We start from the raw sequence: 14,195 nt of genomic DNA, 5'->3' as shown, positions 1-14,195 counted from the left end.
AATGGAGCAAACACCCATTAAATTACATACTTGCTTTTCTAATGTGAAAGCTTAATTAATATAGGAATCTCCACAATAACTGTGAGCTGATAGATAATTTATTAACATTTAATAATGCTAGGTTTGTTTCCTAACACGAGCAGTCTGAGCCACAGCAAGGGATGTGGTCAGTCGACATGGACACTCCACAGATTCCCAAGAGCTCCACTTGATGTATGTGGCCTTATGCTTATGTCTGTGAACCCCAGCCAATAAATTGGAGTTCATTTCCAACAATCTGTGTGAAGCCCATGATAATCACTGGCAATGTTTGCTAATGATCATTTATTATTTCCATGAGTCCCATGTAATTAAAATTGTCTGTGCCTTTGATTTGTTGCTGAATGAGATAAAGAGAGAACTGTTATAAAATACCACAGTTATAATTTCATTACAGTCCACATATTAAACCATTTGTCATTCTACTGTTCTTTCTCACAGGCTACCATTTGTTAGAAATCTGAGGTAGAATTTCAGAAAGTAGGCCCACTCCCCATGGATGATAATCAACACTATATCATAATCATCATCATTTGCTGCTTCCCTCTCATGACAGTGTTCTCATGAAATTACGACTTCATATAATACTTTCTGCAAATGTGACTGTAGGTATAGATTCTGCATCACACCACAGTTGGACAATGAAATTAATTACTCATGATGGAATAAGTAGGACATTTCTGTAAACAATTAGATTCATGACTACCCACAGAGCCACCATCTCTCACTTCTGCTGGAGCATATTATGCCAAGCCCAAGGAAAAAAAAAGTATTATGGGAAAGAACCGTGATATAACTGTCTCTAGTGAGACTACGCTGGGGCCTAGCAAACACATAAGTGGATGCTCACAGTCAGCTATTCGATGAATCACAGGGCCCCCAATGGAAGAGCTAGAGAAAATACCCAAGGAGCTAAAGGGATCTGCAACCCTATAGGTGGAACAACATTATGAACTAACCAGTACCCCAGAGCTCTTGACTCTAGCTGCATATGTATCGAAAGATGGCCTAGTCGGCCATCACTGGAAAGAGAGGCCCATTGGACTTGCAAACTTTATATGCCCTAGTACAGGGGAACTCCAGGGCCAAAAAGTGGGAGTGCGTGGGTAGAGGGCTGGGGGGAGGGAGGGTATGGGGGACTTTTGGGATAGCATTAGAAATGTAAATGAGGTAAATACCTAATAAAAATATCACAATTCCTCTCAATTTCCGAAATAAGTTTTTGCTATAAAACATAGATGAACATAATTCAAACAAGGGAGTGAAGGAGGGATGGGGTGGAGGGAGAGAGAAGGAAGACTGATGAAATAATGTGTTCATATGATATTAAAAATAAAAGGGAAAATTAGCTGAATACATACTCATAACTCACAATAACAAAATGATCTACAGTATGGCAGAAATAAGTGTTCTCTGTGAAGCTGATAGGAAAGCATTCAATTTCAGAACTACATGATGGAAACAGGAAATGTAGAAACTGGACTGAACACACATGGATAAATTCCTCAGCCAACTGTTGCAAATATGCATGCACAATATACCCACCCCATAATGTCATCTGTGAATTGTAGAGCTAACAGCAGATTTTTCATCATATTATCACTATACCCATGAGAAACAAACTTCATATAGCCCCTGTAATGTGGACAATTCATACAGTGCACAGAAAATTGAATATTATTCTATATTCATGTGCTAAAAAAGTACAATGGCATCCTGGGGCTACATAACTAAATATACCAAATAGTTATTTATATGTGAATATATTCATACAAGTTTTTAAATGATATATGAAGATTTTTCCCAATCTGTAGGATGCCAATTTCTCTTATTAGCTATATCCTTTGCCTTACAGAAGCTTTCCAGTTTCATGAGGTTCGATTTATCAATTGTTGATATTAAGACATGGGCCATTGGTGTTCTGTTTAAGAAATTTTCCCTTGTGCCAATGAGTTCAAGGCTTTATCACACTTTCTCTTCTATTAGATTAAATGTAACTGGTTTTGTGTTGAGGTCTTTGATCCACTTGGAATTGAGCTTTGTATAAGGTGACAAATATGGGTATATCTTCATTCTTCTGAATACAGACAGCCACTTTGACCAGCACCATCTATTGAAGATGTTTCTTTTTCACATTGTATATGTTTGGCGTCTTTGTCAAAAATCAAGTGACCATAAGTGTGAGGTTTTATTCCATTGATCAACATGTCTGTTTCTGTACCAATATCGTGCAGTTTTTATCACTAATCACCATCCCTGCTTGAGGTCAGGGATGGTGATTCCCACAGATGTTCTTTTATTGTTAAGAATTGTTTTCCTATTCTGTTTTTTTTTTTTTTTGCCTTCCAGATGAATTTGACAATTGCTCTTTCCATGTCTTTGATGCATTGTGCTGGGATTTTGATGAGGATTGCATTGAATCTATAGATTGCCTTTGGTAGGATGGCCATTTTTACTCTGTTAATTGTGCCAATCCATGAGCATGGGAGATCTCTCCATTTTTGGAGATCTTCTTCAACTTCTTTCCTGTGAGACTTGAAGTTATTGTTATGTAGGTCTTTCACTTGTATGGTTAGAATTATTCCAAGATATTTTATACTGATTTATTTGAGTTCATTTTATACCCGGCCACTTTGCTGAAGTTGTTTATCAGCTGGAGAAGTTCCCTGGTAGAATTTTTGGGGTCACTTATGTATACTATCATATCATCTGCAAATAGTGATACCTTTATTTCTTCTTTACCAATTTGTATCCCCTTGATCTATTTCTGTTGTCTTATTGCTCTACCTAACACTTTGAGTACTATATTGAATAGAGTGGGCATCCTTGTCTTGTCCCCGATTTCAGTGGGATTTCTTCAGGTGTGTCCACATTTAATTCGATATTGGCTGTTGGTTTGCAGTAAATTGCTTTTATTATGTTTTGGTATGAGCCTTGAATTCCTAATCTCTCCAATAATTTTAATATGAAGAAGTGTCTTCACAAGCCCCACATCTGATGAAGGACTAATATCCAAAATATATACAGAACTCAAGAAGTTAATCAAGAAAAAAAACACAGACCCCAATCAAAAACGAAGTATAGAACTAAATCTAGAGTTCACAACTGAGGAATCTCAAATGACTGAGAAGCACTTAAAGAATTGTTCAAAGTCCTTAGCCATCAGAGAAATGCAAATCAAACAACCCTAAGATTCCACCTTACATCATTCAGAATGGCTAAGATCAAAACCTCAGGTGACAACACACGTTGGAGAGGATGTAGAGAAAGAAGAACTCTGTTCCATTGCTGGTGGGATTGCAATGGTGGTACAATCCACTCTAGTAATCAATCTGGAGGTTCCTCAGAAAATGGGAAATAGATCTACCTGAAGATTCGGCTATACCACTCTTGGTAATATACCCAAAAGATGCCCAACCGTGTCACAGGGACATGTGTACCACTATGTTCATAGCAGCCTTATTTGTTATAGTCAAAATCTGGAAACAACCTAGATGTCTCACAACAGAAGAATGGATACAGAAAATGTGGTTCATTTACACAGTGGAATACTACTCAGCTATTTAAAATGAGGACATTCTGAGTTTTGGAGGCAAATTGATGGAACTGAAAAATATCCTGAGTGAGGTAACTCAGACCCAAAAGTACATACTTGGTATGTACTCACTAATAAGTGGATATTAGCACAAAAAAAAAAGTACATATTACAGAGAACAAAAAAAGCTGTAGAAGCTGAAGTACCCAAGTGAGGATGCCTCAGGCCCACTTGGGAGAGATAAGAAAGTGATCACAAGTGGGGTGGAAGGGAAGGACTTGGGAGCGAAAGTGAATGGGTAGGGGGGAGTATGGAGGGAGAGGGAAATCTGATCTGGTATTGGGTGAGGGAAAAGGACTGAAGCCCTGAGGGCCAGCAGAAAGAATGGAAACAGGCAACCTCAGAAAATAAGAGGTTGGGGGGACCTCCCAGAATGCACCAGAGATCAATGAGGTGAGATACTCCCGGGACTCAAAGAGAGGGGCCTTATATAAAATGCCTGACAGTAGGAAGAGCTAACTTATAGAGTCCACCACCAGCAGGAAGACAGTGAGGAATGGGTTGCCATCCCACAGTCACATCTCTAACTAATAATTGTTCCTTTCTGAAAGAATTACAGGGATGGAAATGGAGAAGAGACAGGAAAAGAAGGTCCAGCCCAAAGTGGAATCCAGCTCAAGAGGAGGTCCCAAGGCCTGACACTATTACTCAGGCTATGGAATGCTCACAAAAAGGGATCCATCATGGCTGCCCTCCGAAAGGCCCAATAAGCAGCTGAAAGAGTCAGATGCAGATATTAGCACCTAACCAATGGATAGAAGCAGCTAACCCCTTTGGTTGAATTAGGGAAGGCTGAAAGAAGCTGAGGAGCAGGGCAATCCTATAGGACGAGCAGTCTCAGTTAATCTGGAACCCTGAGATTTCTCAAACACTGGACCACAAAACAGACAGCATATATTAGATGATATGAGACACCCATTCCCCCCCCCCCCAACACACATTCAGTAGAGGACTTCATTCAGAGATGATGTACCTCAAGAGACTGGAGGTCCCTGGGGAGTTTAGAGGTCAGAGGGTATAGAGGGTGGGGGCATCCACGTGGAGACAGGATTGGGTAGGGAGGAGGTATGGATGTGAAGCAGATGGAGGGTGGCTGGAGGGGGCGGGGAATGGAATATGTAGTGTAAAAAATTAAATCAAAAATAAAATTAAAAAAATATTTGGTTTTTATATTATTCTCTATTTCAAGGGTTGTTATTTCTTTAACTATTGTAAAATTCACTATCAAATGAAGAAATATCATATAGAAACTTCCAAGATCAAAAAGTGTAAGAATGTCTGTATTTTTAGATGCAAATCATTTCAGTTTTGCTTGGGTCTTTTTTGTGTTTTGGGTTTTGTTTTATTTTGCTGTGTTGGGAACAGAGTGTGAGGGATTTTTGCATCTTTGACATTTATATTCTCCATCCTTAAATCATTAGAACTGAACAAGTTTAAGTTTTATATTTTGTCTGTGCAAAACTCATGATGATGAGTTTTTCAAACAGATAAAATTTGATTTTCTCTACTACTTTATGAGCATTATAATGGTTTGCTTAAGTACAATTGTGATTTTCATTTCCCTGTTCCTTATTACAATTGCCACACTTTATGAAATTAAATGTACAGTTTGTTCCAAGGAAAAATAAGGCTCATTTGAAAAGAGTACTTAGTCCATTAGCAGAGAATGAAAGTTGGAACAGATTTTTGCTTAATCAAGGCAAACTAAAGGTTTAAGAAAACTTATCATAGAAAGTATGTCAGTACATTCAACAATATCCTTCCAGTTTTTAAACCTAAAAGAGAAAACATTTCATTTTAAATATAAGATTGAGTAGATCACAGCAGTCTCCCCCTTCTTCTTTTACCACAGACTCACACAGTGCTCCTTCTCTGGTCTCCATCTACCCATATAATCAACCACCTTCCTGTGAAGCACCAGGGTGGTGCCAACCCATCTTTGATTACTTACAGGACTGACAAGCTTCTTACTTATTTTTGTCTAACCTACAATCCTCCAAGTTGACTTGTATCCTGGCAACCAAATAATATCTTTATGAGTTATGGGAACCCCCTACTTAAAAGTCCTATATAAAGTCAGCTCAAAACTCCTTCTGATGCTGTAATTTTATATAAAGTCTTGCCACATACTGCCCTTATGATTCATCTCTCCAAGGATGAAATCTTAAGTATTTACCAGGAACAAGGCATTGCATGGGATTTTTGGAGTATAATAGAGAAGCACACTGTAAGAAAGAAAAAAGGAAGCTATGACAAATGATGAAACCTTGTTAGAGTTATTCTCTGGCTACATGTACACATGAAGCTGTGGATCTGCAATATTTCCCAGGAATATGCAGGGAAAGCACAATTGTCTGCTAAGGCTTCTTCCCTAACTTTCAAACTTACCACACCCAATGCATTGCCAGCAGCATAGCATGTATGTCTCACAAACTTTAGTCCCTTTACTCCCAGTGGTCACTGGATGGTACCAAAAGCTGTAGGGAAGGTTCTTTTAAATTAAAATCTTAGGAGCACATGCTGGTATGACTGTCCTACAAGCTTTTCAACAACATCCTCTTTTGTTCGAGTTTCCCCCTCACATTTACCCATATTACTAACTTATTTTATCTTCTTGTTCAGTGCTTATTCTATGTGATGAGTCCTGCTGTACCCTGTTCCCCACAAACCTCTTACACTTTCCCTCACATACAGAGTCCACTGCTATGATTTCCACCCATGCAATAGGACTTTTTCAGAATTCACATTTCTTAATTGTATTTACTTAAGTAGCCAAGGATCTACACATTTTAACTCTACTTGTCCTTCAGCTATAAAATAAATTCCTGAGTTCTTTCACTGATGGTTGTCTCTGCTTCCTTTATCCAGACCCTACACGTCTAGTTGTATTCACTATATTATAAACTCCTCTTAAAATTTTTCTACTTTAGTTCAATACTTTTCATAAAATTTTCCTTTCTTCATGTTTTCAGTTTTTAGAAAAAACTTATAGTATTTTTAAAAATATGTGTTATGTATGCAATGTATTATAATGTATTCCAAAGACGTTAATAAGAGATGATTTTAGATTTATTTTTGCATGTATATGGTGTCTGTGTGTGTGTGTGTGTGTGTGTGTGTGTGTGTGTGTGTGTGTGTGTGTGTGTAAGTGCCTGTGGAGGCCAGAGTTAGGAGCTGCTTCTTGTGAGTGGTTGAACTAAATTTCGGTCCATTGGCAAAGCAGTATGTGATAGTAACCATTAAGCAATCTCTCTAGACTCAGGTATGTTTGTTTTCTTGTTGGTATGTTTGGATTTTGTTATTTTCCCCTCATCTTCTTTATAGTCATTAATCTGTTTTCCTCTGTGTATTTCTTAGTATAATTACACATTTATTTGTTCTATGAACATTCAAATAATATTGATTGATATTGAATGTCCTTTGCATGCTCATCCATTCTAAGGTTGGTTCCCAGAGAAGCACTTTTAGACATGGTGGATTGTGAAGGGTTGCAGTTACTGGAAATTCTTAGGTAACAGTTAGTATACCCTTTCAGTGCATTATGCAACAAGGCCTCCTCCTTAAGTGATATAATCCTATGATCCTAAAACTTTGAGACTGAGGCAGGAGATTATGACAAGCCACAGATATATAGTAAACAATATCATGAAATGAAATTAATTCAAGTACATATATCATTGTATGTTGATTGTTAATTTTGATAGAGAAACAGAAATTTGAATAGCACTTTATTTTTTTCTTTTTGCAAGGAAAATAAAAGACAACTAAAATTTTTTTAACCCATGAGTAGTTTATGTTTATTTTGTGACGTGCATAGAGCTCCTAGTTAGTGAGTGTTGAAAGATATTTTAGCATTTCTCTCCAGGAATTTTTTTTTTTTTAAGGATGGTCAGATTCCCCAGAAATTACATTGAAGTTCTTGAAATGTGATGTCAATAAACTTAATATAAATGGCTAAAAAGAGATTTCAAAACAAACTGAACGTTGGTGTATAAACAAATTGATATCAATATATTTAATGAAAATTATTTAAAAGAGAACTCAAAACAAATGAAATTTCATTGCATAATTTACCAACAAAGCAATGCATCCTAAATTGTACCTCACATGTCTTCACTCCACAATCTTTTGCTTCATGTTCTGCACAGAATAAATACGCAGAGATCATGCTTTGTTTCTATGGATTTAGGAGATACAATTTAATAACTTTTTTTATCCATGTAACCTATTAAATTCATTTTTCACTATGTACATAGAAGTGTAAAAGGATTATCATAGATTAAGAATCTTTCTACTCCCTTCTAAATAAATGTTATATGCCATGTTCATACTACTGATTTCCTAATGTCTTCCATCTTCGAATCTTGATGAGGCTAATAGGCTCTCAATATTAACTACACACTTGCCATTTCATATCTATATAGATTTGTTCACTTACTTCCCAAGTTTTTCTATGCTTAAGTATACATTCAAACTCCGTGTCTTTTACTGTTGAATACTTCATTCTAAGGTTTACCACTGAATATCATTCCTTTGCTAAGTATTATCTCATTGTGTGGATTGTTAACTGAACTGGATAGATGAAAGAAAATTGCTTAGCAGAGAGAACGGAATGCCTCTTTTTGGATCTGTAATTGTTTATTAATGGAATTCTAGTAAACAATATCAGCTACCTACGTATGTAGTGTAACGAGTTTCTTGGAGTTTTTAAATGATTCTGTGAAATTGTGTCATTTTTCTGCCTTCATCTTGTCCCTTTAGTCATGATATATATATATATATATATATATATATATATATATATATATATATATATATATATACAAAAGTCTCTCTTACTTCCCTATTTGTCTGATTTAACTTTTAAGAACTGAATTGTTGTTTTCTTCTATTTCACTTTTTAACAGTATTAATTTGTCATGTAAAATATACTTACTATCCCTTTATGGTTCATAAGAGGGAGCCATATCAGATCTCTTATTTCATACTTGGCTCTTACTTAAATTCTAAATGTGGTGAAATTTAGCAATACAATTCTAATATATATATACATATACTATATATATAGTATATATATATATATATATATGTACATATATATGAAGTTATAGTATAAAAATATGTGTATACTCATTCACATTCTGCAGAATCATTTTTTCAAGTATCACTATTTCCCAGTATGTTTTTCTCAGTGTCTTGTGACACTTCTCAGTGTTGAGTAAAGGCATCACTTGCACATAATTACAGTATCATACATACAAAACTAAAATTTCCAGGAACAAAAGATGATGGTAATCTACAATTTAAAAAATTCCCTGAAGTATTGAGTATTAGTACATATTTCTTATTATCAAAAAACTATTTTAGCAAGTTTTAAAAAGTGAGTGGAAGAATCAGTATGAGAAATTAAAATTTACAAAATAATTTATATATATTTGCATGTTTAATTTTTGATTAATATATTAAATTGTGAATATAAGTGTTTCTTTAAGAAACTGCCTACAAAATAGGGTTCCACACATCCACTTATAATAATATCCTGTTGTAAATACACGACTTAACCTCTAAGTTTCAATTTCACCCTCCATAGAATTTATATTGATTTGCAAATAAACTCATTGTACAGCTTCCAAAACAGGAAAATTACCCCGACCTGTGCTATCATTATTTCAGAAAGGCAGTCATTGGCTAAATGTTCATTGCCTTAGTGCTAGACATACAACATGCTTGTGCACATGTGCACTGGAAAGCAAATTTTCAATTGTCTATGCCTGTCACTGCAAATAGAGCTGCCCAAATCCTTAATTTTATCAGACTAGTTTTCCAGTTTATAAAAGAGGTGACGGTGTTAAATATACCACCAAGTTGTACATTGTTGAAATTGGTTTTGGTCTATCATTGGGCCATATGTGGGATGAGCAGACATTTGTCTCTGCCAGAAGAATCATACAACCAAAACTAATTCTGAACAAATGTCCCACTAAAGGTTGTTCTGGTACTCAGTTCCAATCACATAGGTAGTTGGTCATCTGGTATATCTTAAGCCTATTATATACTTTTTGCTGCTTAAATATGGTTGTCTCATCTTAAATAGAACATCCGTTAATATTTATGAATTGCATAAAGTGCTGATGGTGAAGTCCTTTAGAAAATTAATGGTTTTTATTGATTATTTTATTTATTTACATTTCAAATGTTATCCTCCTTGCCAGTTTCCCCTCTGAATCTCCCAGCCTATCCTCCTTCCCTTGCTTCTATAAGTGTGCTCCCCATCCACCCACTCACTTTCACCTCACTGCACTAGCATTCCCCTACACAGGGGCAGCAAGTCTCTACAGAACCAGAAAATTAATGTTTCAAAACTACAAAAAGGTTTTAGTCTGCAGATAAGATTCTGCCTACGTAGCATCTCCTATTTTATAGTATATACAAGTTTTTTGTTTTTGTTTTTATTAAGATTTCCCTGAGCACTGATCCCAACCTCTAACTTTTCTGAATAACATTTGTTAAATCATCCAGTCGGTGGCATGTGTTTGACATTCTTTGGTGACCCTGTCACTGTACATAATAGAATGTGAGGTTACATGACTTGGCTTCTCATGCTTCAGTAAAGAGTTCAAATACTAATATAAACAAGTTACGCAATACTGAAAGCATTAATAGGGATTTATATTGAACAATAAGAAAGAAGTCTGGTGACTCACCTCATTATTGACGTAAACATGATTATTTTTGGAGAAAGTAATATTGAAATGAAGATGGATGTATCAATACAGAAGTGAAGGGTTTATGGTTAAGGAAAAAAATTAAGCAAAACCTTTGCCAGGGGCAGAGGTGCTTCGTATGTCTGAGAAAAGTGAACACATCCTGGCAAGTCTTAGGGAAAGGAGATGGACTGAACAACGGACGAATTCAGAAAGTTAAGCAAGGATCAGATTCTCAGAGTCTCAGAAGTTAAAAGAGAACTGACTTATATGCAGAGAACGAAAACACACTGAGCTATTAAGAAAATGGGAAATATTATAAGCTTTCTCCCTTAGAAAACTATCTAAGACAAGACTGTCGACTAGAAAGATATTTGAAAACAGAATTGATATCCCTTTATGAATTTTGTGGCATGCACAAAAACTCTCCAGAGTCAACGTAATTAAGTGATTTTTGCTTCACCTTCATAAATATGACTCTCATACTCAATAAAGATGTTTAAAGCTGTCCAGACAATGAAAGCTGGCTTGTGATGTTTTAGAGAGAAGTAAATATTCTGTCAGGCCTTTTCTGTGAGAAATTTGTGATATTTGGTGAGCTGAAGCTATTGAATCAGATATGATTAACCAGAATCCAGCCTCACTAAAGTAAAAACCTTTGTCTTCCTGAGATAACTGATACTAGCTAGCTGGAGCTGAAAAATTAGCAATCATTAAAAATAAACTAGCATGATGAGATGAAATCTTCTGGGAAGTTTTTCCTGAGAGTACATAGAAGTTGTGTTCTAGAGGTGGTAAAGGTTATACCTTGTGCTGGCAGCCAAACCTGGCAGTATAAAAGTTATCCAGGCTCACGTGCATGAAAGGGTCATGGAAAGCAGCAGAGGCTTGGTATTAAGAGAGGCCTAGACCATTTAATCTTGTTCTTTACATCATCAAAATAGTAATGGCTTAAGATAATTGTTTGGTATTTTTAAAAAATGTACATGTCAAATTGTAAAAATTTGTTCTTAGTGTTCTCAGTTTCTACCTGTTTCCACATAATCATGCTAATTCTTGAGGATTTATACTTAATCAATTGTTGCAAATAGATATTCTTATTTCTGATTAATAAATAAATAAAATATATAAGAGAGAGAGAGAGAGAGAGAGAGAGAGAGAGAGAGGCCTAGAGAGCCTGTTGGTACAGCCTTGTTGCACCAGAATACCCCAGCCTTGTGGAAATACCAGTACTGTGGGATGACTACCAAGACCAACAACAGCAATGGAGTAGTCACCTGGAGCCTAGCACACAGGCTGTGTGTGTAAAAGAGGGCAGAGCTGGAGAAGTGACCCAAAATTGTAAGTGAATCCTAAGCACTAGATGTTAATTTATTTACACTTTTGTGGTTTGGTTTTGCTTTGATTTGGTTATTTGTGTGTTCCCTCTTGAAGTAAAAAAGTATTTGTGTGTTTTATTTTTAAAGAGGAGCCCACATATAAAAGACTGAAATTTTAAAGAGATTTTAGATTTTAAGAGACTTTGAAGCCGGGCGTGGTGGCGCACGCCTTTGATTCCAGCATCCGGAGGCAGAGGCAGGCGGATTTCTGAGTTCGAGGCCAGCCTGGTCTACAAAGTGAGTTCCAGGACAGCCAGGGCTATACAGAGAAACCCTGTCTCGAAAAAACAAAAAACAAAAGACAAAAAAAAAAAAAAAAAAAAAAAAAACCAAAAACAAAAAAAAACAAAAGAGACTTTGGCTTTTTAAAGAACTAGATTGTAAAGTGTTTGAATTTGTAAAGACTGTGGGTCTTTAAAAGTTTGTAAAATGATTATGTTCTGATATTGATGTTAATGTTTCTTCCTGGGGATAAACAAAAAGGAAAGCTTATGGCTTGACAGTAATGTGTTTGTGTGCCAAATTGACAAGGAGTCAATTGCCGTGATTAGTTTTATGTCAACTTGACACAAGTTAGCATCATCTGAAGGGAGGAAATCTCAACTGAGGAAAATTTGTCCATAAGATCCAGCTATAAAACCTTTTCTTAATTAACGATTGATATGGGAGGGCCCAGCCCATTGTGAATTGTACTATCCCTGGGCTAGTGGTCCTAGGTTCTGTAAGAAAGCAGTTGAGCAAGCCATGAGAAACAAAACTGTAAGCAGCACCCCTGCATGGCCTCCTATCCTCTTGACTTTGATTTTATTCAGCTTCTTCACTCTCCTTTTGAATGCAAGTGAAAATTGCTAGGCTCTTAAGAATAATAAAGTGGGCTCTTTTGTCTATTTAAGTCAATGAATCATAACACGCTCACTCAGTTGAACTGAACTCTTGCAAGTGTGAAACAAAGGACAAAGATTTGCCTGATAGCTCCTTCTAAATCTGATTTTCTTGCTGGGTAATCTTTAGCAGTTGCCTAATGTCTTAGTTGGGTCTCTACTATTATAGTAAAAGACCATGATAAAAAATAAATAAATGGCAGAAAAAAAAAACCAGTTTGTCTTATTTATAATTCTACATTACAGTTCACCATCAAAGGAAGTCAGAACAGGAACTAGAGGCAGAGTCTGATGCTTAGGCTTCAGAGAAATGATGTTTATTGTCTTGTTTCTCATGGCTTCACAGCCTGTATCCCCCAAACACCTAGAACTATGATTCCAAGGTGATACCACCCACAGGGAGCTGGATATTCCTGTATTAATCATCAATCAAGAAAATGCACCCAGTGCTTGACAACAAACACATCTAGTGGGTGCATTTTCCAGCTGATATTATGCAGAAAAATAACAATCCAGCATACCTGAAATCTACAAACATCATTTTATTCAAATGTAACATGTAGGAAATATACTTATCCCTTATTTATTGTTAAGATTGGTGAGTTAATATATGTTGCTTGTTAATGTAGTAGTAACTGTATGGTATCTATTTATTAAATTTTTAAGAATGAATGTACATCATGGGAAACAAAACAAAAACATTATTATTTAACATTATAAATGTAACTGGAGATTTTTTTCTGTAATCAAAATCTTGTTCCATATCTAAAGGCAGTTATTAAGTTCGCCATTTATTTTAAAGAGCCCCACTTACCTTTAACTCTTGAGGACATTAACAGAACCATGACATAACATGAAGTCAGATTTCAAATACAAAAGTTCAGAATTAATGCTTTTTTCATTAGTGCTCTTATTTAAATAGTTGCTTTGAGTTGATGTTGATCTAATAATAGCATTAGCTATTAATCCTCTTACATTTTTAAATTATGGGTTTCTTTAACAAATTAGAAAATGCAAGAGAATAAAATGCACACTGTGTTGTAATTTTATTTCACAGCATGGCAGTTCTGTTACAAATACTCTGATTTTAGCATCATCTAGACAGCATTTTAAATATTTTGATAATATGTTCAGTACAAACAGAAACAGGATTTCGAACCATAAGAGATAAGTTTATTTAACTTTGGATTAAGACATTGGTCCTCAGCCTTCCTAATGTTGTGACCCTTTAATAGAGTTCCTCATGTTGTGATGACCCCATCATAAAATTTTCTTTGCTACTTCATAACTCTAACTTTGCCGTTATGAATCATAATGTAAACATGGTGTTCTCTGATGGTCTTAGGTGATCCTGTAAAAGAGCCATTCAAACCCTAAAAGGGTTCTTACCCATACCATGAGAACCACTGGATTAAGATATAATTTCAAAATAATAGACCATAAAACTTATTTATAAATTTTTGCTTAATCATTTCACTGTTTTGATATTCCTTAGAATTTCTAAGAAAGTTTGAAACTGAATGTAAAGTTAATTTAGTTAATGAAAGTCAACTCTTAATGCAGAGTTCCTTGGTTCAATAATGTTTACTGATTCCTT

The sequence above is a fragment of the Mus caroli genome, unplaced genomic scaffold, assembly GCF_978045245.1.
Source record: "Mus caroli unplaced genomic scaffold, Mus_caroli_1 scaffold_3, whole genome shotgun sequence".
Classification (NCBI taxonomy): Eukaryota; Metazoa; Chordata; class Mammalia; order Rodentia; family Muridae; genus Mus; species Mus caroli.
This window is presented reverse-complemented; position numbering follows the sequence as displayed.